Source organism: Hylobates moloch, unplaced genomic scaffold (assembly GCF_009828535.3).
Source record: "Hylobates moloch isolate HMO894 unplaced genomic scaffold, HMol_V3 SCAFFOLD_10, whole genome shotgun sequence".
In the NCBI taxonomy this organism is placed as follows: Eukaryota; Metazoa; Chordata; class Mammalia; order Primates; family Hylobatidae; genus Hylobates; species Hylobates moloch.
The window spans coordinates 64,191,807-64,198,088 of NW_026652285.1; positions in this window are offsets into that span (position 1 = coordinate 64,191,807).

The following is a 6,282-nucleotide window of genomic DNA, read 5'->3' on the forward strand; positions in this document are numbered from 1 at the left end:
TTTTTTTTTTTTTTTTTTTTTTTTTTTTTTTTTTTTTTTTTTTTTTTCAGATGGAGTCTCGCTCTGTCGCCCTGGCTGTGGCTGGAATGGAGTGGCACAATCTCAGCTCACTGCAACCTCTGCCTCTTGGGTTCAAGTAACTCTCTGCCTCAGCCTCCCGAGTAGCTGGGATCACAGGCATGCGCCACCATGCCCAGCTAATTTTTGTACTTTTAGTAGAGATAGGGTTTCACCATCTTGGCCAGGCTGGTCTTGAACTCCTGACCTTGTGATCTGCCCACCTCGGCCTCCCAAAGTGCTAGAATTACAGGCGTGAGCCACTGCACCCAGCCAGATAGATTTCTTTCTACATATTCTACCTCTTGATAATGTACTCTATTGGCTCTTACTACTTTTAGCATTTTGGTCTTTCCTTTACAAGTAGATTTAAAACTCTTCACAAGGAGATAGTCTCTTTTTGTTATGTTTCCTTTACAGCACGTTGCACATAACTGGGTATCCATTAGGCGATTCATGGTCATTGAAAATTAGCAGGTAGGGGTGCTCCCTAACCCCTGAGATCTAGACAAGATGACCTCCGCGTCTTAGTTGCATGGGTCATCAAAGTCCAAGTCTCCCTCCAAATTCTGCAGGTTCCTCGGGTCGGCCTTCTGGGCATGGCCTTGGACTCCTGCTTTCAGACAAGCTGCTCTGCAGAATGCTCACTCAGATATAAAGTCCAGCAAACAAAAACTCACTCACGATAATCATTTCTGAGTCTAGTAGGACCTACTGAAAATCTAAGGAGGAAATATTTTGGCCTGTTTCCATTCAGCAATGGAAACTATTTCAAATCAGACAGTGGCCCTCTGGGTCCTGTGGCTGCCCACCCACAGGGAGTCTGCATTGGCTCTTTAGCCAGGCAGGGTCCCCTCCCTTCTCTTTTCTCCTCCATCTTCTTCCTTTCAAAAGTAATCCTCCCTGCTGCCCTGAAAAAGCACAAATCACCACCATCATCTGACTCACTTTCTCTGCAAAGCAACTTACCTATGTTTGTGCCAGGCATCTATAAACATCACTGTTTTTAGCGTTTCTGCTGGGATCCCAGTATCATATCAAAGTTCTTTTCTCAGAAAGAAAGTTCCCTCTCTCACTAGAAATCTGACATAGCTGTTAGAACAACTTTCTTTTTTAACCCTGTTATACTGAAATATGTTTACTTCAGGGGTTATTAATTTTGAGGTTCCTTCCTGTTCTTCATCTCCCTTTTGTTAGATTGCTATGTTATTCTTGAACAACTTCCTTTTTCTCCCTCCTTTCCTACCATGATTTCTTCCATGTGCTCTTTCAAAAGTTTCTTGACCTCCAGAACTTTGGACTTTATTAAGGTTTTTCCCCAAAGTAACCTTTTCCTTCTCAAGTGGATCAGACTGACAAAAGTGAGGTACAAAAAATAGCCGTCACACCTGTCTGGGCTACTTAGCTGAAATAGTTTACTTTAGAAGGCTGAACACAAGTACTTCTGTTTGCCTGTCTGTAGCCTTATCGATACTCAGCAGACAGTAACCACTCTTTGCCGGTCTCCAGCATGACTTAGCAGTGACAGCTTCTCTCTCCCAACTTTCTAAGTAGTGCCTCTTCGTCATTAAGTGTCATCTGTTCTCCGGTGCTCATACTACCCCGGGTCTTATTTTCACTAGTTCTTGAATTAATTTTTTCCTTACGTCCACTAGAATCAAAATAAGCAACCTCTGGGAATTACCGCCAAACTCTCTCTCTCTCTCTCTCTCTCTCTTTTTCCCTCGAGATAGAGTCCTGCCCTATCGCTCAGGCTAGAGTTCAGTGGCACGATCTCAGTTCACTGCAACCTCTGCCTCCCGGGTTCAAGCAATTCTCCTGCCTCAGCCTCCCAAGAAGCTGGGATTATAGATGCGCGCACCACACCCGGCTAATTTTTATATTTTTAGTACAGACAGGCTTTCACCATGTTGGCCAGGCTGGTCTTGAACTCCTGACCTCAGGTGATCTGCCCGCCTCGGCCTCCCAAATTGCTGGGATTACAGGTGTGAGCCACCGTGCGCGGCTGACTCCTTAAACCAGTTGTATTTTGTATTACCTTTCAAGAAGATATCCTTGTGTACCTTTTTCTGGGAAGACTATATGGTTCATAATTCTGCATGTTCTCTTACTTCGTATCCTCACTGGTATTTTGAGTATGCCACAATTTCACATCCTTGACAAGATTTTTTTTCTTTTTTTTTAAGATGGAGTCTCGCTCTTGTCAGCCAGGCTGGCGTGCAGTGGCACAATCTCAGCTCACTGCAACCTCTGTCTTCTGGGTTCAAGTGATTCTCCTGTCTCAGCCTCCTGAGTAGCTGGGAATACGGGTGCCCGCCACAACACCTGGCTAATTTTTGTATTTTTAGTAGAGACAGGGTGTCACCATGTTGGCCAGGCTGGTCTCGAACCCTTGACCTGAGGTGATCCGCCCACCCTGTCATCCCAAAGTGCTGGGATTACAGGCGTGAGCCACCACACCCATCCACAAGTTTTTCTTATTTAAATTTTTCTGGTGCAAGTAGCTGGTGGCCCAGCACAAGACATCCCAGTGGTAATTAATACTACACTTCAACAACTCCCCATCTCTGCCCCACAGAACACAAAACAAAAAAAACCAGGTGGGTGCTGCCAATAATTTTCATTTCTGAGAATTCACAGTTTTCAAAAAATGAGCTTAACAGCTACTAGTTTTTTAAAAAATGTAACATGATTTCTTTTAAGGTTTTAATTAACAACGGCTGTGTGTCAAAAAGGTGCCCATTTGTGAGGAATCTGACTTCAGGAGAGGAAACACGTGTGCATATCCATGAGAAATGGAAGACCTACGCTGATGGGGGCTGTTTTAATTTGGGAATGTTTGCTGGTTGAGGATAAAAAAGAATAATGTTATTACACAGTTATTATATATCTATACAAGTAGATGCTTAGACAGCAGTTTTACTGATTGACAGAGCAAAGTTACTTTGGATACTCCCTTGGACTCCTTCCTTTTCTCATGCAGGTTGGAGAGATGCCTTAGTCTCATTTCCCGGGTATATCGGGGGAAGAACAAAGTGTCTGACCTGACCGCTGCTTTTGATGGCCAGCTGGGAGAGTTTCGACAAGTCAACCTCTCAGAGTCTCAGTATTCTTCTTTATAAAAATGTGCACAACAATAAAAAACCGAAAATCAAAAAAGGCCAAACAATGGACACAAGATGGCTATGCGGCTACGCAGCGTTCCTGCGGGGCGCATGCGCATGCGTGCACTGCACAGGGGCGCTGTGGGCTACCAGGGCGCAGGCCACCCCCACCAACCCCGCGCCCGGCTGCCGACTCTGCCCTGCGCTGCTCCCCACTGCGATTGGCCTGGCTGGTGGCTGTGGCTGCTGTGTCCTCGCCCAGCCAGTGCCCCTGAGGATGACTCAGGTTCCCCACAGGGCTCTCCTGTTCAGTCACTGGGGCGGAACCCAGTGGGAGCTTTCTCGGATTGTGACTGACCGCAGCTTCCTCTCACTATCTAGACCTGCCGGATAGCCACCTTGCTGGGAATTCTTAAACCTTCTGGAGCTCTGAGGTTTGTGTTTCTTATTTTTGAATATAGTTATACATTTATTTGGTTTTAAACACATTTTCTCTCATTCTTGGGGGCTCTGTGAGTGGGAAGGAGAGGCGGTGGTGTTTGGTTGGTTGACATCATGAAACCAAAGTGTCACGGTGTAATTTTACTTTACGTTTCTTTGGTCTTTAGTGGGATTGGAATTGCTTGTTTATGATATTCCTTTTATTCCCAAGGAGTTACATTTTTTGGTGGGGGGGGATAAGTAAGGTCTTGCTCTGTTGCCCAGTCTGGGGTGCAGTTGTGCCATTGCAGCTCACTACAGCCTGGAACTCCTGGGCTACAGCGATCCTCCCTCCTCAGCCTCCTGCAGAGTTAGGACTACAGGCATGTGCCACCATGCCCAGCTAATTTTGGGGAGGTTTTGGGGGTGGGGGTGGTGACAGGATCACACTATGTTGCCCATTCTTGGCTCAAACTCCTGGACTCAAGCAATTCTCCCACCTAGGCCTCCCAAAGTGCTGGAATTATAGGCGTGAGCCACCACCCCTGGCCACGGAGGGTCACATTTAAAAATGATCCCAGTGATAACTTAGATCCTTGAAATGAAAAGGCAAAAGAAGGCTAAGGAAAGAGTTCAAATGGTGATATCTGAGTGTGCTACACACCATGAGTGCTAATATTCACAGATTACTGGGGAAGGTGCTGTTTGCTTCTTCACTGCTTTGAGAGATCAAAGTTCTTCCTAAAAAAAAAACACTACTCGAGATTTACCTTTCTTGCTATTATCTACTTATTCTCCCTTTCAGTAGCCCAGAGTGTAAGGTTCATCCCTTTTTGGACAATTTACCAATAGTTTTCTTAGTACTTTGTCTTACTTCATGGCTACAAACTCTCCCGTCTCCTTTGGAATGTCTGCTGTTGCACCTCTTATCAAGCGTGCACCCCAGGTACGGAGGACAGCTACCCGTGCTTGGAATGCTATTTGCATTGACACAACCCAACATTCCACTGTTGTTGACTCTTAGTAAGCTTGAGGGAACTAAAACTCATTTTTAAAAATGTAGTTATTTTAGGCCGGGCGTGGTGGATCACGCCTGTAATCCCAGCACTTTGGGAGGCCGAGGCAGGCAGATCACGACGTCAGGAGATCAAGACCATCCTGGCTAACACGGTGAAACCCCATCTCTACTAAAAATACAAAAAATTAGCTGGGCATGGTGGCGGGCACCTGTAGTCACAGCTACTCGGGAGGCTGAGGCAGGAGAATGGTGTGAACCTGGGAGGTGGAGCTTGCAGTGAGCAGAGATGGAGCCACTGCACTCCAGCCTGGGCGACAGAGTGAGACTCCATCTCAGAAAAAAAAAAAAGTAGTTATTTTATGATTTTTCTCCCAATTGTGAATTTGGATAGTTGCTTTTTTGTTTTGTTTTTAATGTAAGAACCTGGCTTTACATTGTATCCCTATTATATTTCGTGTTGTTAGATTAATCCCACCCATCTAGGCCGTCAAAGGCTTTTGCATCCTGACTCCCATCGGGTATTTTAGCTCTCCTTCCCTGCTTTATAACTTTCACAAATGAGAAGAGTCTGCCTTTGGGCTTCACCCAGCCGCTAGTAAAATACTGGAGAGAGAAGGCCAAGAGCAGAGCCAGGCAGCACATTTCCCTAAGAGCCAGGAGATTTCAGAGAGAAAAGTGACCCCTGTGGCAGAAAGGACAAAGTGGATGGCCTGTGTGTCTGTGTTACTGGCAGTGCCTTTAATACAAGGCACCATCCTTTTTAAAAATATGAAAGTGCAGGAAACTTAGCATATCAAAAATCAGGCTTGTGCTCAAAGCGGACAGTCACAGACTGCAGGCTCCTAAAACGGGATGCTACCCTTGGGCTCTTCCTGCCTGCATTTTGCCTCCCTGCCAACATGAGATGCAGGTGAGAAGTGAGGGCTGAGTCACTGTCACTCTGCACCAGTTCCAGGACTGCTCAATTCTTTTACCCACTTCTAGAATAGAAAAGAGGTCAGTGTGGAAAGAGATGATTCTGGAGAGGGCTTCAGTGAGCAGTTATCTCTGGAGAAAGCTGTGCCTGACTAACGCCCAGCCCACCTACCAACCCCCACAACTTTCCCCCAACCCCACCCCAGATGCAGAGGCAGATGCCAGTCATGCATTGCAACTGAAGCACTTGGTCCACGTTTGACCACGCTTACTTCTATAATTATGGCAACTGAGTGTCTTGGACAAATAACCAATAATGGTCTTATCCTCAATTTACTTAGGAAGTTCTTTTTTTGGGGATTTCTATAATTTTTAAGCTAACATCTGAAGATATAGAGCCATTCTTCCTATTCATCATTAATAAATCTTCTAAAATGTCATTATATATACTCAGATTGTATATTTTGGCATGTGGTAATTGACGTGTTCTTTGAAATTTTAGAAACTAAATAGTGTTTAGCTTAGTTCCCTAGATTGTTATACTCTAGAACTGTTAAGACTTGTAATAACATAAAAATGCCTCATCCTCAGTCTTTATCTGCTCTTTTAAAACAGACTTTAATAAAATGCGTCAGTGACTCAACTATCCACATCCATGTGTCATACTTAAAGGGTAGATAACTAAGAAGAGGCTGTTACCAAACAACTTGGATTTTTATACTTAAGAAAATTATAGAGAAAACATAATCTTACAGAAAAATATATAAT